This window comes from Lagenorhynchus albirostris, chromosome 17 (assembly GCF_949774975.1).
Source record: "Lagenorhynchus albirostris chromosome 17, mLagAlb1.1, whole genome shotgun sequence".
NCBI classification, from domain to species: Eukaryota; Metazoa; Chordata; class Mammalia; order Artiodactyla; family Delphinidae; genus Lagenorhynchus; species Lagenorhynchus albirostris.
Genome location: NC_083111.1, coordinates 74,794,930 through 74,820,663, shown reverse-complemented (window position 1 = coordinate 74,820,663; position 25,734 = coordinate 74,794,930). Strand labels below are relative to the sequence as shown.

The 25,734-nt window shown below is 46.5% G+C and overlaps 1 non-coding gene across 1 annotated transcript; it reads right to left on the bottom strand.

Annotated features, from left to right (window-relative positions):
• Window positions 1-17,218: 17,218 nt before the first annotated feature.
• On the bottom strand, window positions 17,219-17,291 carry TRNAE-UUC (transfer RNA glutamic acid (anticodon UUC)). The gene has a single exon. It is a non-coding gene; the product is annotated as a tRNA-Glu (tRNA).
• Between the last annotated feature and the right edge of the window lie 8,443 nt (window positions 17,292-25,734).

The window sequence follows — 25,734 nt, the reverse complement described above, 5'->3', positions numbered from 1 at the left end:
CAAGGCAATGGGTAACGTTGGTTTAAAGGCAAGGACCGGGGAAGGCAGGAGCACAGAGCCGGGGGAGGGTGAAGGATGCGCTCCAGGAAGGCTTCCAGCAAGTGGTGGCTGCTGGTCAGCAGAAGGGCGATTTAAGGATATTCCAGACCATGGGGGCCGGGGGGAGGAGGGAGGAGAGCATGTGTGAAGTCTTAAGCTGTGTGTGACACTATGGAATTGAATATGGTTACTGGCGGGGGGAGGGGTAGGGGGAGGGATAGTTAGGGAGTTTGGGATTGACATGCACACCCTGCTATATTTAAAGTGAACACGGACCTACTGTATAGCACAGGGAACTCTGCTCAACATTATGTAACAACCTAAATGGGAAAAGAACTTGAAAAAGAATAGATACATGTGTATGCATAACTGAATCACTTTGCTGTACACCTGAAACTAACAGAACATTGTTAATCAGCTATACTCCAGTATAAAATAAAAGGTTAAAAAAAAAGAATTGAATATTTTCATCTATAAAAAATCTTAAAGGAGCTACAGGAGAAATATATAAGGTACCAAAATATAAGATTAAAATTTCAGACAGGAAAACCAGAGGCTCACATCCATTGTCACAGTACACATGAGAGAGTCCCGGAGGCCACGCTGATGCCTTGACACACCTGAAGGTGGAATACGCACAGCTCATGGAAACGTACACAGCTGGTTTGTTCTGCGGCTGAAGGTTAAGTGCAAGCAGGCTGGAGATAATAACAACAGGCACCTGCACTGAATGCTGGTGTGGGTGCCAGGCTCCCTTCCAAGGGCTTTGTGTGTGTGGTCTAACTCTCCACAAGTCCGATGGGGTCACTATCGTTATTATTCCCATTTTACAGCTGGGGAAACTGAGGCACAGGCCAACTAAAAGAATGTGGCCAAGGTCTCACAGCTTGCTTGTGGTGGAAGCATCTACTGCACCCAACAGCCCAGTTCTAGACCCTTAGCCTACCACAGTTGCTAAGTTTATTTGTTGGCTTCTCTGAGGCTGCCTGTTACAGTGGAAAGATCACAGACCCTGGTGTCTGACCCACCTGGGGCTGAATCATGACTTTGCAGTCTCCTAGCACTATGACATTTGCAAAGGAACTTAACCTTGCTGAACCCATTTCCTCATCTCCAAGGGGTATTAAAGGCTACGCAGTGGGGTTGCTGGGTGAGTTAAAGAGGCAATACGCACAGAGCATCAAGCCCAGGAAGGTGTTGAATAACTATTAGCTGAAGTGAAATGAGGGGACATAGCATTGTGCTTTTGCTTCAACTCCACGTAAAAATTATGAACTGCGAGAATTTTAATTTTTTTTAAAAATAAGACTGTTAAGCCCATTAATGGCCCATGAAATGACATTTTCTTATGGCAACTACCATGTATAAGTGGCATTAAGTGAAAGCTTCTTGGGTGATTATACGAAGGACCCTAATTATCAAGAACCATGTTAAAGAAACAGTCCAAAGTAGGAGGGGGTGGTATGAATCGTGGTGTATCTGTGCAATGAAACAAAAGCATGAAATGGTTAGTAGTGAAAAGCACTGTTCTCCTGGGGAGAATATAGCAGGTGATATTTATTTCAGTCATCCTTCTAAAAACATATTGTGAATGGATTAATTTTATCACTGCCAGGAATTCTTAAAAAGCAAAGAAAACCTAGAATGAGGTCATCCTCAGAAAACTCTTTTCTTTCGGATACACAGAATCTACACTCTGATGGGGTCCTTGTTTTGCCTAATTGGTTACTGGACAAATCTTGATAACAGGGATACTGAAGGTCAAGGCTGTCATTGTTCTAACTAGGATGGTTTCACTTGCAAGTCCTACTGGGATTGTAAGATCATGTGTTCGTGTGAAGCGGAGGAAGCCTTGACAGGTAACCAGCTACACTTGGCCACCTCACTCCCAAGGGTTTCAACCCAAAGGAATGTGGTGGCCTCAGGCTTCACCTGAGCCGGCACCTGAATCCAAGAGGGTTGGGTCTTATGGGAAAAGCAAAGGGAGATGGTCAAGGTTGACAGGTGATGACGAAGGCCAGCGGGTGAGAGAGGACGGCAAGTTCAGAGAAGAGAAAATCCCTTAGTGCGATCCAGGGTTTGCGGAGCAGGATAGGGTCTCATGGAGGAGAAGCCTGGCTGTCTGGGTCTGTGTGGTATAGTACAAATAAATGTATATTTGATGCTTGTCCCAGGGTCCTGGCATAGAGCTCCTAAAGCCCTTAGGATTTCCTGAATGATAGGAGAGTCTTCGTTATTCATAATGAACCCTTTTGATCATACCTGAGTTTATGCTAAGGAGGTGACTCTTGGCAAGTCACTAGGTAGCTTTAAGGTGGGGGCAGGTTGTCAGAAAAACCAGCCCTGTGGTTAGAGGGTTAGAACTTTCAAGAACACTCTCCCTCACGCACACGCACACGCACACGCACCCCTCCGGGAAGAGAGAGGGGCTGGGAATCGAATTCAATCACTAATAGCCAATGATTTAATCCATCATGCCACCTAATGGAACCTCAATAAAAATCCCTAAATGATGGGACTAGGTAGCTTCTGGGTTGGTGAACATATTGACGTGCTGGAGGGTGGTGTGTGGTACAACCAGAAAAGACGCGGAAACTCTGCTCCCCTTGCCCCCCGAATCTTGTTCAGTGGATCTCTTCCAGTTGGCCGTTGCTGAGTTGTATCCTTTATAGTAAACTGGTAAACATAAGTGAAACACTTTCCTGACTTCTGTAAGTCCTAGTGAATTATCAAACCTGAGGAGGGGGCCCTGAGTTTGTAGTCAGCCAGAAAGAAGGGTCAGTAGCCTGGGGCCCATTTGCCACTGAAATGGGGGCAGTCTTACAGGACCGAGCCCTTAATCTGTGGGATCTGTGCTAACTCTACGTAGTCAGTGTCAATTGAATTGAACTGTTGGACACCCAGTGGGTGTGAGAGAATTGATCGTTGGTGTGGAAAAGCAACACGTATTTGATGTTGGGAGAAAAACCACATAGCCAGTGCCGAGTGGGTAGAGTTATTGCCCCAGCTGGGAACCTGAGTGTGTGGAAGGAATCAGAAGTCCAGGTCGGGAGCCAGTGGACACCAGCGCTAAGGAAATGAAGAATCACTCTCTTTGGAAACAAGACTTTCAGCCCTGCTGGTGAGGGGGTGATGAGACGGAAACCCAGAGTCAAGGGAGGTGTCCCGTGCGCATGGCCCTCAAACGGTCGAGTTTCATGTTTGCATTTTGGTTCTCTCTCGGTCCCGTAGGGCATGGCATGCGGCATGCATTGCATTTCCACCCAGTGTAGCTACGGTGACTGCTTATCGTGGTAATGCAGACTCAACAGAAATGCATTTTGTATGTAAAGCAAAACCTGACCTAACTCTGACTCTCACCAGACTTTTGGTTCCTGTCAAAAGGCCAAGTAGTAATTTCTTACAGGCATTATGAAAAAATAATAAGGACATTTGGAAGCCATGCTTGGACTTGAAATATAGGTTGTGGATCTGTCTCATCTGAGCTCTGATTGATTCTGATTTCATTTTTCACAATTTGAACATCTCATCGTTTCCAGAACTTGCCAAGAACTTTCATATCTCCCGGCCTTTTGTGCTTGTGCAGGTGTGTGCGTGCATGCATGCCCTTGTGTGTGAACGTGTGTGCATGTGCATGTGTATGTGTGTAGTGCAGGGCAGGAGAAAGGGGATTGTTTGTATCTCTGGTCTTTCTCCTGTGCACTCTTTCACTTCTAAATTGTTTAGTCTTTGATTATTTAATTTTGCAGCTATAACAAGGTATTGAAAAGGGATTCTTTTTGTCTCCATTTTGCCTGGGAAACCGAAGGTTTTCTTTCCTAAATTATTTAGTCTTAATTACTTCATTATACAAAGGTAACAGGGCACTAAAAGGGGGTCTTTTGTCTCAGTTTTGGCGGAGAAATCAAAGGCTAATGCCGTTGGTGCCAAGAACACCCACAGCTGGGCGTTGTGGGCCTGGTCGCTTACGCAGGGCGTGCTCCCAGGCTGAAATGGGCACCATCACCACTGGAAGCCACCCGCTGCAGCCATCTGGTGCGGCCTCTGAAGAGGTGGGGACTGAAGGGTTGAGAGAGCGTTTTTTTAGAGGGAGGGTTGGTGTGCAGTGCACCCCCTACCTCAACTCCTTTCTACCTCTGGCAGAGTCTGAGGGGCCTCACAGGGACAATTCAGAGAGCTGGCCTAGTGTCCCCTGTGACACCATGAGTTCAGGAATCATTAGGCCCGGTGCGCGAATCCCATCTGGGAAGACTGAAGGAGCAAGGATACAGCAGGTAGCCTGCTGGGAAGCAGGCAAAGAGAGGCGCCTGCAATGGCTGGGAGCTGCCCTTCAAAATGGGGCAAGGAGGCATGAGTGTTCCTGTGGGCAGGGGCTTACGTGGGATCCCAACCCAGAGGGCAGCCAGAAGGAGCTCAGCAGACTCCGGGTGGCCTGGAGCACCAGAGCCCAGGTGGGAGGTAACCTGAGACAGGAGAGGCATTGTCTCTTTCTAGGAGTTGCAGTCCAAGGTCATCATCAGGGAGGGGCATCTCCAGAACTCCCACAAAAGTGCCCATGAGAGAAATAGCCTCCCATATACATCCTCTGGTCCGGGGAGAACGGAGCCCATCTGTATCCTCCTTGCTGTGCTGTGCCCTTTGCCCCTCATCGCCTCTGTCCTGGCGTTTCCTCTAGAGCCGGAAAATGCTGCTAGGGACTGGCAAGTGGTGAGCAAGGGACAAAAAATACCCTGCTAAGACCGCCCTCTCGAGCTTCCCTGGTGGCGCAGTGGTTGAGAGTCCACCTGCCGTTGCAGGGGACACGGGTTCATGCCCCGGTCCAGGAAGATCCCACATGCCGCGGAGCGGCTGGGCCCGTGAGCCATGGCCGCTGAGCCTGCGCGTCCGGAGCCTGTGCTCCGCAACGGGAGAGGCCACAACAGTGAGAGGCCCGCGTACCGCAAAAAAACAAAACAAAACAAAACAAAAAAGACTGCCCTCTCCTACCACAGGCTTGGGTTTGTGATGTGGGGAGAGTATGATAGAGGACTGGACGGGGCTTTGATTGTGGCATTGGGTGGGTTTAAGTTGTAACAACAGGACTGTTGTTATGACGAAGTGAAAGAAGGATGTTTGATTGTCTGACAGTGACCACAGGAAATGTGGTCATGACCACTGGCCATGCTCCTGAACCTGCCCGAGATCCTGCAGAGGCGGCGGGAAGGGGGATTCCAAACAGCGAATGTAACGGGAAGTGGAGCAGAAGAATCAAGTCGTTGCTTGCTTGCCCCCTGTCATCCCAGCCTGTTCAGTGAGATGGATGCTTACAGGGAGTTCCCTGGCGGTCCAGTGGTTAGGACTCAGCACTCTCACTGCCCTGGCCTGGGTTCAATCCCTGGTTGGGGAGCTAAGATCCTGCAAGCAGCACAGCATGGCCAAAAAAAAAAAGATGCTTTACACAGGCCCAACTTTTTATAAGAAACTATAGCGTTGCAGAGACAGCCCCAGTCTCCCTTGGCCGGGTAGGCTGACTTTGTCTGTAACTGCTCTGGCCATTTCATATGTGCTCTTCGTTGTTTCTGGGGGAGGGTATGATTTTATACATATAACCCCCCCCTTCTCACTTTCACTCTTGTTTATCTCTCTATATATACATATATAATATATACATATATAATATACAGATTATTAAAAATATAACACAAATATATAACATATTACAATATATAATATAATTAATTATAATCTACCTAATCTAGATTAATTAATAATCTATATGCTATTATAATATACAGATTATTAAAAATATAACATATTATATAACATAATTAATTATTACCTACCTAATCTAGATTAATGAATAATCTGTATGTTTTATAATGTACAGATTATTTAAAATATAACATTTTTATTGTAAGTATGGATATTTGTTTAAATGATATTAGCTTACAATCATATGTACATTTTGGAATTTGCTTTTTTTACCTAAGAGCATGTCTAGAAAAAAATCTTTCTTTGTCATTTTATGTCAATCAATTTAATTCTTCTTAACTCATGCATGGTGTTCCACAGTTTAATTGTTCCACGGGGTTTTTTTGGTAAACAGATCTCTAATTGATGGACATTTAGAGAGATTCCAGATGTTTGCTCTCACAAATAGTGTTGCCCGTATTCTACATGCCATTTCTTCTGTCTGTAATGAATTCCCCCTGCTCTTCCCCTTGGTCCAATTCCTTTTATCTCCCAAGTGTCAAATCCACCATCCTTCCTTTCCTTGGCTGTTTTGACCTCCCGGGCTGACTTTGGTCCTCCCTTTTCTATGTTGTTGCTGATTTTATATTCTCTCTGTTTGGTAGATTATTTTTCAGGAAGTATTCACTCTCTCCCGCCAAATTCCATGGGAGGGGTCTACTTTCTTGCCCCTTTGAAGTTGGACTTGGCCATGTGATTTGCTTGGGTCAATAGAATGTGGACAGGGGTGACAGTGTGCTCGTCTGAGCAGAGGATTTTAAGAGTCACAGTAGGTTCCTAGCAGCCTGGGAAGCTGCTGCCTGTTCCACCTGAGTCCCAGAATGAAGAAATGTGGGTCTGACCTGACCCCAGCCTGCAACCTGGACAGCCAAGCACAGCCAATCTGCAGACCTGTGATGGTAAAATAAATGTTCGTTGTTATGAGCCCCTGGCATCTGAGGATTGCTTGTTATGCAGTGACGTTGCAGGAAGAAGCTGATGAATAATGTACTCTGGAAAACATTGATTTTCTGAGTTGGGATTGTTTGTAGTCCCAACCCTCCTAGAGTCCAAGATCTTTCAGAACAGGGGCTCCCAAGCACTGGGCCCGGCACATTACAGGCATCTCAGAATGTTCAGTGGCATAAAGAACATCTTCTTCAACCTGTTTTTGTAACTGATGCTCTGAGGAAGGTTTGGAGCTCTGGAGATCCCTTGGCATCCTAGGTACCACATGTGGCTTCTTCCCTTTCATGGATACCAACGGAGATCATGAACTACTAGGGCCAGAGAATGAAGCTAATGCTGCATAAAGAGGTGAGGCAGTTCCCTAGATAAAATAATATGTGGAGAACCAGCAAATTTGGAAATTACATGAGTTACGATCAACTCCTAAATCTCAGGGAATTAACACAATAGAAGTTTGTTGTTTGCTCAACATTTGTCCACTTGGCAGCAAGGGGAGGGGGAAAGGACTCAAATGCCCACAGTTGTTCAGGGACCCAAACTGATGGAGAATCTGCTGTCACCCCCATTTGGTTTCCAAGATCACCCCGGGCATTGACCTCCCATCTGCAGACAGGGGAGTATGTGTGAGAGATTTTTATGGGCCAGGCCTGGAAATGACACATGTCACTCCAACCCATATTTGATTGGTCAGAGCTTAGTCACACGGTCACTCCTAATTGCAAGGGAGGCTGGGAAATGTAGTCTAGCTGGGTGCCCTGGAGGAAGAGAAAAGGTGAGCCAGTCTCATCCACAGAAGGAAAAGAGATTCTCTCATTAGAACGTATCTCTGAAGTTCTAGTCCTGCTCTTAGCAAAGGAGAGTAGTAGGAAGACTTGAGTCTACTTCAACTCTCTGCATCCCCGAAGCGAGGGGAATTGCTGGCCCGCCAGCTTCCCAGGGACTAGGAGGTGGGCAAAAAAGAGCACAGAGGCCACAGCAGCAGCTCCTTCGAGGCCTGGACCTTGGGCTCCTCTGCTTGGCAGCCAGGTGCTAACTGGTTCCCGGTGGGGTCAGGGAAATGGAGATCAGTCCCTAGAAGCTTAGACCTGAGAGTGGTTCTGGCTGTGGTTTTGGGAAGAACAAGGACATCTCTTGGGGTTTCTATGCTCTGCAGTCCAGCTCACAGGGAAGCAGATGGGGGAGGACTTAGGTCCTGACCAGAAATAGAGGGTGTATTTCACTAGACCTTGACTGTGCTGCTTGGCCATAGACCTGAACCCTCGTAGATGATGATATGGCAGGTAGGAGTTTACTGAAGGAGAAAGGATCCCTTTTCATTTCTGTCTATGTTTTACAAGTGGGGACCAGAGACGTCCATCCAAGGAGTGACTGAGCAGGGGCTCCAAGCCTAGGTCTGTGGAATCTAGTCCCAGGGACTTTCCATTTCACCGCGGGGATCTCTTCCTGAGTCCACTCAGGCAGGACTAGTGAAGCACGGCCTGAAAACAAGGACACATGAACCTAGGAAGAGGCCATCTAAGGAAGGAGAGATGTGGTGAATTCAAATGGATGACTACCGTGAGAGTGGTCACTGAATAGGAGAATTGAGATAAATCATGCTCCCTTTCAAAAAGAATTGAACACAACGAGAGGGTCTGTGAAAACTGTACCCTGCACATTGACGGATGAACAGAAGCAGCAAGGCTGTAACTGAAATTCTGAGTTTTCAAGGGCTGGGGGTGGGGACAGGGAAAACTGGATGACATCATCCTATTGAGGGGTATGGCCTGGCGCTTGGAATGAGGGACGTGGCACTTGGTTTGAACCCTGGCTCTATCACTATTAGCTCTCTGACTGTGGGGCAGTCATGTAACTTCTTTGAGCCTCAATTTTATCATATGTAAAATGAGGCTAGTACTGCTTCATGGCTGGTTGTGAGGATTAAATGAGGTAATATACACACTGTGCCTGGGATGTCATAGTGTGGTGGTTTCCTAGGGCTGCTCTGATGAATTACTACAAACTGGTTGGCTTAGAACAACAGAAATGTATTCTCTCACAGTTCTGGAGGCCCGAAGTCCAAAATCAGGGTGTTGGCCGGGCCATGTTCTCTCTGAGGGATGTGGGGAAGGATCCTTCCTCGCCTCTTCCTGCTTCTAGGGGCTCTGGGCAATTCTTGGCATTTCTTGCGTCACTTTAATCTCCTCTCTGTCATCATATGGCCTTCTTCCCTGTGCGTCTCCAAATCTCTCTCTCCTTATAAGGGCATCACCCTAATCTAATATGGCCTAAATTTATCTCGATTGTATCTGCAAAGACTCTAGTTCCAAATACGGTCACACTCACAGGGACTGAGGGTTAGGATGTCAACATACCTCTTGGCGGGGGTGGCAGGGACACCATTCAATGTGCGTTACTATTACAATGATGGTATTTTCCATGTGAGCCAGATAGAAATTGTCAACTTTTGTAGAGGAAAATGCTATAATCCCATATTAAAATCACAGGGGAAAACACATCTCATTTGTTTCTTTTATGTCAGTTGCACAGGTCAGATTCCCATTCATCTGAAAAGGTCGCCCCCAATCACACATAATACAAAGCAATTGTAATAACATAATACAAACATAATACATAATACAAACATAATACAAAGCTTCTGGGAGCTTTGAAAGGAAGGAGCTCGGGTCAGGGTGTTGGCAGCTTGCCCTTGACGACACTCTGGCCCACGCTAACATTTCTGTTAAGTTGCCAACTCTAAAGCCCGTTCTGCATCCTGTTAATGACCTCAATTCAGTAAACATACTAATACAGCAACAAAGGCGCTTGTCTCTCAGGCCAAGGGTTCTCAACCTCGGCACTATTGACATTTTGGACTGGACAGTTCTTATGGTGGGGGCCGTCCTGTGCATTGTAGTAGGTTTAGCAGCATTCCTGGCCTCTACCCACTAGATGCCACTAGCACTCCCCAATTGTGACAACCAAAAATGTCTTCAGTCATTGCCACATATTCCCTGAGTAGCAAAATTACTCTCAGCATGGAACTGCTGAGTTAGACAAACAAACAAGTAAATAGGTAATGATAGTAATATGTCAGAATTGTTGAGATAAAGGTGAGTAACAAGGTATTATGGACGTCATTTTGCTATTCTCCATATTTAATGTCACACTTTTGAGTATAGGCACATTTAGACCCACTGACTAGGTTCTACAGCTTTTGCTGTGAAGAACTTGAATTTCTGGTATGTTTAAGAAATCATTTTATCCATTCATTCATTCTCCCCATCATTTATCCAATAAACATTCCTTGGGTACCATCCAAGTGCTAGGTATTATACTTGGTACCTGGAGGTGCCTGGAAATATATTATCTCCAGGTGGTAGGGATGTGGATATGCCAAGTTAATAGGACAAGGTTCTGTTATACAGCAACTGTCTGGTAGAAGAAACCAAAACGCCCACCAAAAAGCTATACAATACGGTTAACACAGCTGCAGGTGTGAGCGCAAGACAAGAAGTATTGTAGAAGGGAATTACAGACTCTGAAGGATGAGGTAGGAGGGAGCAGAGACGTGTTCACAGATGATACATCATTAAGGAAACTTTATAAAGAGATAAGTCAGTTCGAGAGGGGAGAGGAAAAATTCCTGGCTAAGAGAACAGTCAGTAGAAGTGTAAGAAAGCCTAAAGCATCATGGCCGGTTAGTGAAACCTGGGGCAAATACAACGTATAATTATCAAAGGCTACAAACTGACCAATGCAGGCTCCATTTGAGCAGCAGATGTGTTCTTTTTGGCCCGAGGAGTATTTGTATTTATTTGTTTGTTTGTATATTTTTACTGTGGATGTTCAAAAATCTGGAGATTTTAATATAAAATTAATTTCTTGGATTTCTTTTAAAGAAATGAAAGATCTGGTTAATGAATGGTGGTATTGATCAGAGAGGGAGTGCTTAGTGGGAATTTTATATGTAGGAGGAGGAAAAGATATTAAAGATACTTAACTTAGTGAATATGGCAAGTTCTTAAAGGAAGAACAAGGTAAAAGAGGGAGAGAAAATGGGAAGATGAGGGAATGACTTGGCTTCTTTTGACCACAGTAAGGGGGCAAGCACGGAGTGGGCAATTGATTAGATGGAGTCTCGATTTCAATATAAGCTGAAACCACCCAAGTATCATTCCTGGTAGTTCTGGCAATGGGCACAACCATTGTGACATTATCACGAGGAAACCACAGGCAAATGAAGTCAAGAGCAATTAGACACAGAACCCATCTGGTCAGTTCCACTTTGGGGAATATCTGGGTAGGGCTTTCAGCAGGGTTGAGCCGCAGATAAAGAGTGAGGTCAGGAAGGAGATAATTCAAGTTGTGAATAAGAAGGTTAACTGGCGCCTACGCATCTGAGATAGAAGTTTGGATCATCTGCATACTTGTGCCTCTCACTGACTTACTTATTATAGTGTAGATAATACGTAATTTAGTTGCATTTCCAACCAGCTGTTCCTATTCTACTAACCAGCAACACTTCCTGGGAGCAATGTTCCAGTCAATGCTGGAAGCTCGCTCATCTGGTCCCCTGTGACAATGCCATTGTAGTTGCCTGTTCCTTAGTGACCTTCGTGGGCTCACCGTCAACTAGAGCAGAGAGCGGTGAATAGAATAGAGGGTCAGCTGCCTGGTCCAGTGAGCAGGGATATAAGATGGTTACTGCAGGGACCCCAGTAATAGAGCTCCACTGACCATGCAGAGGGGCGATTGGCTGAATAGGACAGAGCCAGCAAAGCCTGTTCATACAGGATTGAGTTTCTAAAGGGATGCTGCTTCTGGGCCAGTAGTATTCAGTTTATTACAGGGCAAATTTTCAAACAGGTGTGCCCTTTTCATGTCCCTGGAGGAGCCCTCCAGGGACATGGACTCCAATTGGTGAGGCAGGATGTATAATCCCCAGGGGATGGGAAAAGTGTTGGTTTCTGTTGGGTTCTCTTTGATGCAGACCCTAAGGCAAGATTCTGATTGCAAGCACTGTATTTGGGAGGCAATCCCAGCGCCTATAAGGGAGAGAGAAGTGAGAAATGGAAGAGAAGAAAGCCAATACAGGGTGCAGTGACCAGCAGGTTATTGCTCTGCGCAGCTGGGGCTCCGTCCCACCGGGGACTTCCGGGAGGCAGTGTAGAACACGTCCTATTCAAGAGATGAGGAAGCTAGGGCATTTCTACCCCACTTCCACTCGCCACAACCTGAGCTCCCAGCCAGCTTCATCTCCCCAGCGCTTCTGGACTGCCGTGTGTGCTGGCTGAGGACGTGGTCACAGAAAGCCCTCAAGAAAAGAGTCACAGGTGCTGAGAAGGTGAGTGGTGGAGGGTCAAGAGCTTGACAGTGTCTGCTCTAATGTTGCAAGTGTCTAGGACAAGGGGCTCCTGCAACAAAATTTGGACCTGGTTTTAGTGGAAGCATTAATTAATAGAAAAGCATTAATTAATAGAAAAGTGTGGCAGAGCAAGTATTTAGTCCCTTCTCGCAAAGTGACATGAAGGGGCAACAGTGAATTCAGTTTAAAGTCAGAGCTGTGACAAGTCTACAAAGACGTCTGTATAGAAGGAAACCCTCAAGGACCCCCTCGCCTAGAAGAGTGATGGGCATCCTTACTAGGGAGGTGGTTTGTTAGTAGAAGGTCAGAATCCCTGGCAGATGTCCCAGTCCTGATGCTGGAGCTCGGGGCTGCCAGTCCCATAATGAGGAGGCTCAGAAGGTAGGGGAAGAAAAAGAGGAAAAAGAAGCAGCTAGGAAAATGGCAAAGGAAGAGACACCTTTGCAAACTCCTAATTCTACAATAATTATAAAAGGCGAAGGGAATGTTGCCAATAGCCAAGAGGAGAAGACTGGAGCATCAAAAATGAAAGCAATAATGACAATCACTTGGAAAATTTCAGTCTGTGAGAAGAGCCATAGGCCCATGATGAGTCTAAAAGAGGAGAGGTAACAGAGTATGCTAAATATGGTCGAGATGCACCTGTATTTCCAAAATTCCAAATTTTATTAATCCAAACATTGTGAGCTCTCTAGTGGAGTCTTGGCCAATATTCAATCTGAAAAATACAGAGGCAGATATTTTCCCCAGCTTTATAGAGGTATAACTGACAAACAGAAGTTGTATAGGGACTTCCCTGGTGGCGCGGTGGTTGAGAATCTGCCTGCCAATGCAAGGCACACGGGTTCAAGCCCTGGTCTGGGAAGATCCCACGTGCCGAGGAGCAACTAAGCCCGAGTGCCACAACTACTGAGCCTGCGCTCTAGAGCCTGCGAGCCACAACTACTGAGCCCGCGCGCCAGAACTTCCGAAGCCCATCCGCCTAGAGCCTGTGCTCCACAACAAGAGAAGCCACCGCAATGAGGAGCCCGCGCACCGCGACGAGGAGTAGTCCCCGCTCGCCGCAGCTAGAGGAAGCCTGAGCTCAGCAGCGAAGACCCAACGCAGCCAAAAATAAATAAATAAATTTATTTTTTAAAAGTTGTATATAGTTAAGGTGTACAGCATGATTATTCATACATGGATTTCTTACTTTTGAATAAGGAGATTATTGTTTATAAATCTGGCTAGCGTTCAGGCACTTGCCAAGTTCTCTGTAACTTCTGTTTTGGTTCCTTGGTCTGCAACAGTGTGGGAGCCCCATCTGGGAGAGGAGTCATCCATTCCTCGAGATGTCACATCAGTCTTGTATGGGGGCGTGTGAAACTCAACAAAATCCGAGGTGGCATCTAGTTGGTAAATCTACCCATGAGCCATCCAGTGAGTTTGGGAACATGAGAGAACAGGGCAATTCTTAGGATAACGAGGCAAAGTGGTGGGCCAAAGTGACTGACCGTGGGTGACACTGTTGCCATGTTGGATTCATGATCCCACGTGGCCACATGTAGCTGGCGCCTCCAGAAGGTCATTTGTTCTCCAGCTCATCACAGTTCTTACAGAGTGAGTTCCTCTGAGGTTTTTTGGGGGGGGGGTTGGGGTTTTTTTTTGTGTTACGTGGGCCTCTCACTGTTGTGGCCTCTCCTGCTGTGGAGCACAGGCTCCGGACGTGCAGGCTCAGCGGCCATGGCTCACGGGCCCAGCCGCTCCGCGGCATGTGGGATCTTCCCGGACCGGGGCACGAACCCGTGTCCCCTGCATCGGCAGGCGGACTCTCAACCACTGCGCCACCAGGGAAGCCTCTCCTCTGAGTTTTTATGACTGGTCCGCCTTATCATTGTTTGGACTTGTGACCCAGATTGTGGGTATGTGTGTGTGTACACACGTGTGCATATGTGCTTTCATATAAGTAATTTTATGCATTTTGGATCTTTCAATAATATAAATATGCTCAACTTTATGGGTTAACTAATTCCAAGAGCTGATCTGTAGAAATGAGGTTCCACTCGTCCTTCCACAAGAATCTACTTGTTCAAAGAGCATGAAATTTAAGAAGAATAATTATGCTTTACCAGCTTTTCATGCTATGCCTAAGAGAGATGCCGTAATTACAATAGCTAAAATGAATAATTCTGGAATGTCAGTTTCAGAAGGAAAAGCCTGCTGCTTTTCTGGGCTGAATTCTGGAGGAAATTCCTCACTGAGAGGATAGCTCTGATTGCTCTCCAGTATGAAAAGAATTCCCCTTAGAGAAAACTGCTGGCCCTATTGCTTTCTCTGGGGATTTTTGCTCCTTTGCCTAGACTAGCAGGAGCCTAAACTGTGCAGCATCTTTTAGGAAACCTGACAGGGTGAGGGAGTAGGGTTAGCTTATGTTCCACTGGGAGGTGGAAACATCCAAAGATTCAGCTTACGTATTTGAATACATGATAGCAAGCAATGGAGCCTGATTACTGTCTCTTTTTTTAAAATTTATTTTATTGAAATACAGTTGATTTACAATGTTGTGTTAATTTCTGCTGTACAGCAAAGTGATTCAGTTATATATATATACATTCTTTTTCCTATTCTTTTCCATTATGGTTTATCACAGGATGTTGAGTATAGTTCCCCGTGCTATTTCAGTAGGACCTTGTTGCTTATCCATTCTATATATAATAGTTTGCATTGAGCATGATTTCTCTTTCTTGCTCCTAAAATTTCGACCAAGTTGGTCTTCTGCACGACTTTTCTAGACAGAATGCTTGCAGCAGCCAATGACAGAGATGTTAACCTGAGGGAAATCTTAGTTTCTGTGTCCCTGAGATCAAAACAGATTAGCAGAAAGAGCATAGGTTTGGGGGTCAAGACAGATCTGGATTTGAATCTGGTTCAACCTTGCGCAAGTTGTGTATACCCTCCAAACCTCGACTTCTTCATTTTCATAATGGAAGTGTCAACCCTATGCATAGTTTGTTGAGAGGGTATTTGATAGGTTAATGGGAGTAAACCCCTGGTATGTGGCAGTTGACAAATTCTAGTTCTAAACTCATGTTACCAGAGCTCATAACTTCCCGTCCGAATTCTTCTTTTGCCTCCTTTTTTTTTCCATTCAGCAAATATTGCTTTAGAACTCATCACTCACTAGGTACTCTTTTAGGGACTGAGAATTTGAAGATGAACAGACATGATTATTCCTGGAGCCTCCATGAAGTTACAGAGTGAAACATGATTCTACATGCTACCTTATGGGTCAGAGTGAAATGCTGCAGAGCCCGGTTAAGGGAGCAACTGATTCCACACGAGAGAGTAGAGGGGCTGGGAGAGCCACAGAGGGGACACTTTGTACTGAGCCACAAAGAACTGCAGGTTTGCTGAGTGGACAGGTAGGGAAAGGACATTCCAGCAGGATTAACCCCAGGGGCCAAGACCAGGAGTGTAAAGGAGCTCTCAGCTCTGCTGCCATGATGGAAGGCACAGTTGGCCTGACTTCCAGGTCAGTTTTTGCATCTTCCACGTGGGCAGGAGATGCAGGCTACCTCTTTGTTTGAGCAGCTGTTGTTTCTCTGTGTTTCTGTCATGAGTCACGACCCCAAAAACTTGATGTTAGGTTGGCATTTGATACAAAGAATCCTCGTCATCCAGTTCAGCAGATTGCTCACCCCCAGTTGGTCCATGATCAGATGATAAGCGGAGCCTCATCTTGGGAGGAAACTCTGTGACTTGAGTCACCAGTGCTCTTACAGAGCCTGAGACCAGCACACAAATAGGCTTGAGGGGTTTTTTTGTTTGTTTGTTTGTTTGTTTTTCTTGCGGTACGCGGGCCTCTCACTGCTGTGGCCTCTCCCGTTGCGGAGCACAGGCTCTGGACGCGCGGGCTCAGCAGCCATGGTTGACAGGCCCAGCCGCTCCGCGGCATGTGGGATCTTCCCGGACCGGGGCACGAACCCGTGTCCCCTGCATCGGCAGGCGGACTCTCAACCACTGCGCCACCAGGGAAGCCCATTGTTTTTGTTTTTTTAAAGATGTCCATCTTTTTTTTTTCGGATATTCTAGGTCCTTTAATTATCACATAAATTTTGCTATCACCTTGTCAGTTTACACACAATCACACACACACATACTACACACATGGCTTGCTGGAATTTTAACTGGATTTCATTGAACCTATAGACCAATTTAGAAAAAATCGATAACAATATTGAGTCTTCCAATTTATGAACATGGAATATCTGTCCATTTACTGAGGTGGTCTTTAATTTTTCTCCAGATAAGTTTTCAGTGTCAAGGCCTTGCACACTTTTCAATAGATTTATTCCTAGGTATTTAATATTTTTCATGCAGTTACGAATGGTATTTTTTTTAATTTGTGAAATTTATTTTCTTATATAAATTATGTATTTCTCTGGGCAGACAGCCTTCACCTTATTGCACTAATAGCCCAAGAGGTGTTCATCTTTCTTGTCTTTTCTCTGTAATGTCTGAGCTATAAGGTGCTCCTAGACCTAGCAGGGAACAGTGATTTGACAAGAAAGGGAGTGGGCCAGGACCACAGGACACCTGATTAGCCCTGGAAAAGTTAACCTGGCCTCCTACAGGGGAATTCGGGAATCTGCACTGAGTATGGGTTCTAGGTTTTAATTTTTATTTATTTATTTATTTGACATATAATCGATATTTTAGTTTTAAGTGTACAACATACTGATTTGATATATGTATACCTTATGTGACGAACTAACCGCAGTAAGGTTGGTTCACAAGACTGTATTGTATATATGAAGGCTGCTAAGAGAGTAGATCTTCAAAGTTCTTTTCACGAGAAAAAAAAATTTTGTAACTGGGTGCTAGGGTTTAGATTCTGCATGATCTGGCCCCCACTTGCCTCTCCGTTCTCATTTTTCACCACTCCCCCTCTCACACTCCATGGGCCAAACTGACAAAATTCTGGGAACACGCCGGCTTCTCTCTCACCCTCGCCTGTGTTGTGATAGGTTGCCTGATCAGCTCATATCCATTATTTGGGCTTCGATTTCATTTTCTCTGGGAAGTTTTCCCTGATCACTCGATGCTGGGTTGAGTGCCCTCCTTCCATGTTTATTTTTTTTTTTTGGCTTTGCCTCGGGGCTTGTGGGATCTTAGCTCCTTGACCAGGGATTGAACCTGGGCCCTCTGCAATGAAAGTGCAGAGTCCTAACCACTGGACCACCAGGGAATTCCCTCTCCTTACATGTTTCAAAAGCACCTATCCTATCCTACAGCCCCCATACTGGATGGCAAGTCTTCTCAAATGCCTTTCGCCTTGAGTCAGCCGTGAGCTCCCTCAAGGCAGGGGCGATGCTTCTCTGTTGGTTGCATCTCCAGTGTTCAGCACAGTACCAATAACATAGTTGGTGCTGAATATCTGCTTATGAAATGAATGAATGCATGAATGAAAGCATTCAGGCCTTCTGTCTTCAGGCAAGGAGTCACACGGATTACCCCTGGACCTTTCTGATTTACAGACAGGAGCTTGATAAAGCTGGCCTTTCACTGCTTCCAGAAATGCTGGCTCCTCGAAACAATCAGACCCTTATTCCAAAAAACCCCGATGGGGCAGGATGGGGGCAAAGACGGAGAGATGAGTCTTCAGTCCTCAGAACCTCTTTAGAAACCTTGAGGAGTCATCGTTACTCATTTCCAATAAGAAAATAATCAAGATCCCATGATGTGAGAATAGTCATAAAGGTAGAGTCTAGTTTACGCGCTTTGGGCAGGAGACATGAGCTAATGAGTGGTCCCTTCCTGCAGCCTGCCCGCGTCTGTCTCTGCCTTTGAAATTCCAGGTTGAACAGACCCTGCTCTTGATTCTTCCAGTTTTTATAGAAACAGTAAGGTATGGCTTTAAATTTGCTTTCTCCCGCGGAAGCTCATTTCGTATTTGGAGAGAACGAGAGCGAAGGCCAGCCCTGGATGTCTGCTATTTATACAATCATAAAAAAGACAGATCCAGCTCCTGACGTTACTAAATTGTCTTTGGGAAAGGAGCTAAGAGGGCACTGAGATGTGCCTCTGCCGTGGCGGGGATAAAGCTGAAATTGTCTCAAAGTCGTCCCAGGTCCTGGGGCCTGGGAGCTGCTCTTTGCTCTGCGCCAGTAGCGGCTCCTCTGCCTTCCCCCGGAGCTTTCACATAACGTGGCTTCCTCTGAGGGCACAGAAGTAGCTTTGCTTCTTTGAGGCCATCTCTCTGCAGACAGGTTGGGCTAGGAATAGCTTCTTTTTATTGTTATGATTGAGCCATATAATAATCCCAAAGAGGCAAGGACAATAATTGTGTTATGACTGCTGTACCGTCTCTCTTTGCCCGAGGGATGGGGAATTTAAGTCTGCTTTTCTTAATTGTTACCTGCCAGGTATTCTTTCCTGCCTGAGCTGGCATCTCCCTGCCTTGGCTGCAGAAGACAGGAGGTTATGAATTTTTATAGGCTGCTGCCCCTCGGATGAGGAGAAGTCTGGAGCAGGGAGAGAAACGCACCCTAATGGGAAAATCCACTCTGGGAGTTCCTGTCTAGCTCAGAGCCTGTCTGTGCAGCCTCATCCCAGGCGGTGAGGTACAGCCAGTTCTCACTCTTCTCAGGAGATACGTGTTATAGAGTCGCTGTGAACACCGCACTAGCAAATACTGAGCCACTGTTCCTACGGGGTGTTCAGGGTTAGCTTCCTGGGAGCCTCTGGTCACATTGTTGTCATCAAGTAATCAGTCTGTAACTCTGTTTTTTGTGTGTTTCTGTGTAAAGACACTTTAATACAGATTTCTGATTCATTAACATTGGATTTACAGCCACCAGGACTCATGCCTGAGCAAAGCTTATTACACACATAAGGCACATCACAGCCTTCTTGTGCTTAGGAACATCAGACAGCACTTTGGGACTGTGCTGGGGGGGTGCATCTTAAACAGCGAAATCACCTCCAAAGAACCCCCAAATATGGACAATGTAGCACTGAGTAGGCTGCAGTGTGAGTTGAAATGAGGCAGAGCATCTCCTGGTCCCATCTCAGCTGGGAACTTGTCCATCGAGTGACTCAAATTTTTCTTAGCTCTGCACATGTCCACAGAGGACCCCCAAAGCTCCACAAGTATTGCCTTTGAGGTTACAAGTATGTTTTTAGCGAACAGGCGAATTCACAAATCCAGAGTCCGTGAATAATGAGTGACTGTAATTGGGGGCATGGCTCGGAAACAGCCTTCTCTAGTGCACTTCTGCCCCATCTCTGCACCAGCCCTGGCCCTCAAGGACCCCACGGCCCCTTCCCTGGGCCCCTGGCCTCTGAGGCTGACCCGTGGCTCTGGTCCTATGCCCGGGTTCTGTTTTGTTTCCAAGAGCGAACAAAATCTCCAGTGTTGGATCCTGGTACTTCTTTGGCCGCATGAGTGCGCCTCCCTGTCTAGGTCACCTGCCTGGAAAGTGTTGGTCCAGCGAGGACCTTGGCCTTGTCTTGGCCAGTCTTCCTTAGGGCCTGGAGTGGTGGCCTGGAGCGAGGACCAGCACGTGAGCCCAAGCAGCCCACTGCAGGCTTCACTGACCAGTGGAGCCCTTCTGATACCCAATGGTCATGGAGTGTGTGCACAGGTCTGCTGGGCACCATGGTGGAAGGACATGGCCCCGCCCTCAAGGTGTTCACAGCCCAGGGCTGAGGCGAATGGATGGTTAAAATATAGTGGTACATGCTGCCATCCAGGTCAACCCAGGACGCTCTGCAGTCTGCATCCTTGCCATCCAAGTCCCTTTGTGGACCTCTCTCCCAGACACTTCCACCAGCATAAATCAATCTGTTATTTTCTTTTTAAAATATGTTGTTTTCCTCCTCATTTTTCTTCTTTGCTTCTTGGCACTCTCACAACTGCCTAAACCTGAATGAATCCCCACCCCATTTTCCATCAATTCCTGTATCCTGTGCACTCCCTTCCTCTCTGTCTACACCACTCCCACCACCCCGTGTGCCTGGAGGATTAATAGCAATTACGTTGCACTCTGTTTGCCACAGACCAGCCAGAGAGAGACATTTAAAATGCAAATGAGTCCAGATCCATAATCAATAGAACTTTATATGGAATATTCTAAAGGCTGACATCTCAACGAACAAAGAGACTATTGATGTTTTATTGCCTCAGTCAAATACTTAGACCTTTTAACGGATCCTAAATGCTTCACATGACACTACTGTGACCTCTTTAAAATGTATGTCATCCTCTTCGATAAGGGCATTTCTGTAAGTATCTTTAGCTTCTGTAAATCCTTTTATATTGTGACTAAGTTAAAAAGAACATGAATACTTCTTTCAAAATAACCAGGAAAAAAAAAAACCAGGATGCACTAATAAACCTTATTTTTTATTGTAATTTATATATTTTAGAAGATTGCAAAAATCTTTTCAACGTCTATGTGTATCTAACGTAAAGAATGCCATATTTTTTTAGACACTCCACATATTTTCTCATTGGATTCTTACAACCCCAAGAGGCTTATAGATGAGTCAATAGAGGATCAGAGAGGTTAAGTACCAAGCACATAATTACACAGCTGCTTGAAGTTGGAATCCAGTCCATATCTGCACAGCTGTCAGAAAAGATGTCAGGATTCCTTTGGGAATGACAACCTGAATGTGAGAGCACTCAAGTCCTGCAGGGCTGCCCTTTATTCAACGGGAATGAAGTTCAACCTCAAAGTTTTATGTGGTTTGCTAGCCTTGTATCATTCAGTGGTCCACTGGAGAAGCAGAATAAGGATACACACACACACATATTCATACACACACATAGGTATAGAAACACACGTAGATATTATATTCATACATCTATATATAGTATATATGTGTATATAGGTTATATGTGTATAGATGTGTATATATTATATATGTGTGTACCTGTCTATCTATCTATCTATCTAGAAATTTATTACAGAGAATTGGCTTGTGTGATTGGCTGGCTTAAGCAAGTGCAAAGTCTGTAGGGCAGGACGTTAGAACGGGCGGATTACTTTAGGCTTAAACCCACAAGCACAGGCTGCAGCTCTCATCCACTGGCAGAAGTTCTTCTCGCCTGGGGAAACCTCAGCCCTACCTTTCAGGCCTTCCTTCCCACTGGTTCAGTCATCCCCTCCCCTCCCCTCCCCCCACCCTCCCCCACTCAGTTTATCCAGGACAAACTCCTTTTCTTCGAGTCAGCTGTTTAGGGGTTTTGATGACATCTGTGCAGTACCTGCACACCAACACAGGGACTTGAGTTTGACTGAATATCTGGGACTATGGCTCAGCCAACCTGATACACACAAATAGCCCTCCCCGTGCCCAGCAGTGGCTTTTCCAGGAGCAGCAATGATAAGTGAGACTTACTGGCGGGGGGCCTTCACCTTTCGAAGTTTGTAACTTTGGCTTCAAGGGCCACTGCCTTTCCTCTGACTCCCATCTAACCCAGCGGTGTTCTTCCAGGGGCGACTTTGCCCTGTCCCAGGGGCATTTGGCGATGTCTGGAATATTTGTGGTTGTCACAGCTGGGGTGACGCTACTGTCACTTCATGGGTGGAGGCCAGGGCTGCTGCTTATGGCCGTGCAATGCACAGGACAGCTGCTTACAACAAAGATTCGCCAGCTTCAAATGTCAGTAGCGTCTGGGCTGAGTAACCTGCCCTCACCAAGAAAGCCAGTGTAATTCGAGGTCCTCCTATGTGAACTGTGCTGGAAATGCACAGACTTAACCAATCCTTATAGACCGAGGATGATTAAAATTGCTTTTTAAAATTTTATTTGTACAGGTGAGGAAATAAAAGCCCAGACATTTTTATTGCCCAGTTTTGGTGCTCCTTTGGAGAGGCCAGGATCTGAACCTGAGTTTCTCTGAACCCGAAGCCTGTTCTTTCTCTACCACCTACTCTGTGACGGCTGTTCCCCTTCAGATTTTCTCCTGCACCTGGGGGCGGCTTTGACCTTCAGTCCTGCCTTTTGCGGGCTGCCTTGTAGTCATAGCTCACATCTCAGGGCAGATGTCAGAGGTGAGATGAAACAGACCAGGGAGGACGTTTGGCACAGTGCTTCAGAGCCTCACACATGGGGCCGAGGGTCCTGGGTGTGGTTCCGGCCCTGAGGCTGGGCCAGCTGGTAGAGCTTGCTGAAAGACGGGTCTTGAGGTGCAAAATGGGGAACCATTTGGACTTCCTTCTGCTGAGATTTAGACAAGAATATGCATGGAAAGCCTTTAATACAGAGTACACAGGAAGTTCTGATAAAACTAACACCTTTCGAGTGTCTGCGCTGGTCTGACCTCTCACTTTCCAAGAGGGATTCAACGGCTCAGGTTTCACCATTTTCAAATCTCTCCACAGCCTGGGCCAGGTGTAGATCCTGGGGTTACCTGCCACTGGCCCGCTGAGGTCTCTCAGTACTGTGGACGCCAGTCAGCAAAACTCTCAAACAGAATTATTCCTGAACGTTCCAAAATTCAGGCAATGTGATATTTTTACCCTTTGGGCAAGATTGGGGTGGTGAGAAACGTGGTGACGCCTTAAAAAGTTGCCTCAAAATCTTCTTTTTATTTTGGAATAAGGCAGGGATAAAAATAAAAACAAAAGCACACCTATATATACAAATTTTAAAAACCTTTCCATTATAAACAGTGTTGCTGATAAGAAACAGCATTTTAAAATTGTCTGACATTTCTTTCATCAGAGATGCCTTTCAAACAGGCTTTGGGCAAAGTTCCCTTTATCTCGTTAGCCATTAGAAGTAGAACGTTTAGCTTATATAGTTATTTGCAAGTCACCAAATATTCCACGTCGTCATCTCACTTGATTCTAACAACAGCGTAAATTAGGGTAATCCGTAGGCGTTTGTTCAGTGCGCAGTGCGTGCGGGGCCCGTGTGCGGGGTGAGCAGGTCCTGGTCCTGCAGTTGCCCAGAGTTTGGTTGCATCAGTGATTATAACACAGTGAGGGGCGTGTTCTGAAAGGGGGACCGTGCAGGCTGCTAGGGGATCCCGAGGAGGGATCTGAAATCAGACTCAGGGAGGTGTGCGCACGTGTGGGGTGCTGGGTTCTGGGGAGGTGAAGATGTTTGAACCAAATCCTGATGAGCAGATGTGATTTGTGAGACAGAGGGCGCACGGAGGGTCAGGAGGAACGCGCTTTGGGCGGAGGCGGAGCAGCTCGGACGCTGGCGTGAGGGCTGCAGCTGCTCTGCCGGGGACCAGGTTAGCGTGGAGGTAGGAGGTGCCCGATGTGCAGGGGCCGAGAGCCACGTGCTTGGCCAGGGCCAACCCAGGCAGCTCCTTGTAAGCCCTGCCGAAGGAGTTTTGTTTTTTCTGAGGGTGTTGGAAGGGCGGTGAGGGTTTTCTGCAGAGCTGTGACCGGGGTGCTGTGGGGAGGAGCGATTTGGGGTGATGGAGGTGGAGGTTGTGGGAATGGGGTGCTCTGGAGACAGAAGACCCCTAGATGTGTCATGTCGCGGTGCTGCGCGCGCTTCTGTGTGCATTCTGTCCCTCTGCGCTTCCAGCCGCTGGCGTCTTCTTTTCTTCCCCCCTCTAAGACTCCCTGTTCGCTCTGCAGAAATATAAGTTCTTTCTCTTCCTCATTGAAGTCACTAAAGGCCTCTGAGTTGAGAAGGCGCTCCCGCCCCCGAAGGTGGGATGTTTTTCTAGTGCAAAGAGAAACTGCTGATATGCCACAAGCCACCTAAAATAGCAAAGCCTGGTGGCTCCTGAGGAGATGCTGAGCGAGGCCCGTGGCTCACATTTCTTTATTCTTCTGTGAACGTGGAAGAAACTCAAAGCGACAGCAGACTCTTCAGAATTCTAGGCTTGTGGCCCAGCACAGCCTTTCTAGATGGACCCAGTACCCTCCCCTCTGCGGTTTCCCATTGCCAGGGGCCTCTGATCTCCCGGAACCAGAAGGGGTCCACTCATGACCATGACAGTGGGGCTCTCCATCTCCTTTGCATGTCAGCGAGGGCCCCGCAGAAGAAGAGAAGGAGAAGGATCTCATGATTAGAAGTCTTGTGTGCGTGCACGTGTGTGTGTGCACAGGCGGGCGTGCATGCACTGCTCCACGTGTGACTGTTTGTGTCTGTGAAGCAGTGGACGGAGCAGGGACTGGTGCCAGGCTGCCTGGGTTCGAATCTTGGCTCTGCCCCTTACTCGGTGTTAATATTGCGGTGACTTATTCAACCTCACCATTCCTCCATTTTCTCATCTGTGGAACAGGGATAATAATCACACCAAGATCATGTGGTTAGTAGATATGGAATGCGTGCATGCACTCGGTGAGTGCTAACCCTTCCTCTCCTGTGTGCTCGCTCGTGAAGCCCTGTGCCCTTTCTGGTCGTGCCTGTGTATGTGCACATCTGTCTGTACAAGAATCTGGTTTCTAGAGTCAGAGACGTGGTTTTGAATCCTGGCTTTTCTAGGGACTACATGGGTGACTTTGGAGAAGCTACTTAATTCCTTAAAGCCTTGCTTTACTCATTGAAAAATCAGCCTAACAGAACTATCGTATAGTTGCTATGAGGATTAGCTCGTATGATGATACGAGTGAACTGGCTAGGACGGCGCCTAGCTTAATAGAATTCGTTGTTACCATTGTCATTATTATTATGATTGTTAGTGTTTAGGTACATTACTCCACTTTATGTTGCTCATTCACTCAGGAACCACCTTTCTTTGTCTTATACTCTCTTGCTTTATCTTCTGGAGGCAGTGCTTGGGACACAGGTAAATAGCAGTTTATCCTTTCCCTTACATAACTCCAGTCATGGTCACTTAAGCTCCATGGCAGACCTCTGCAGGAGGAGTTACTTTCTTAATTTTCCAAAATAGAATATTGAGGCTGAGTGTTGATGTCTTCTAACTAATTGGAAATGCAGCTAGAATTCAAACCCAAGACTTTTGACTGTAGATTCTTTCCCTGAAGACACACCTAGGCTCATCCTAACGGATGGCAATTATAGTGTTTTACAGTTTATGAAAGAATTTAACATCTATGATCCTAGTTCTGTGTCTTTGCCAAGAATCTTGGTGATATAGTCAGGGCATGCATTAATGATTCTTCCTACAGATGAGGACACCGGGCCCTAAGGGATGTGAGTGGCCCAGGTTTTGCAGTTGGCAGAGGGGAGAAGCAGGGACAGCCCGGGATTCTGGACTGTGCTGCCTCCTTATGGGGTGAATTGTCCAATGGTCTCTTCTTGAACTCTGGAACCCCTTCCTAAATGAGACCCCAGTCTGATACTTAGCTGCGAGCCTCTCCCACAGCTCCCTTGTTGGACTGAGGAGAGGGCCGGGAGAGAAGCCTTTTCTCTCCTGCAGACTCTCACTTTGGCCGACTCTTTCCTGATGGTTTCCTTCCCCTCATCCAGCGTGAGGAGCCAGAAAAAGCTGATTCCACCCTCAGCTGTGCATGGACCCATTTGGCACCAATGGACTCTGAGGTCCTCCCTCCATCATGGGCCTGCCAAAGAGATTGACATCAACTTGGCTGGCATGGCCTCTCCAAGCCCTCCGGGACAAAGGATGGAGAGCATTCTCCTGTCTTTCCAGACGGCTGAAGCAAAGGCAGGAAATGAAATGAGCCTGAAAATATGCTGTTTGGAAAAGCCTTGAGGTTCTGAAAAGTCAATAATGCCAGGGCAAG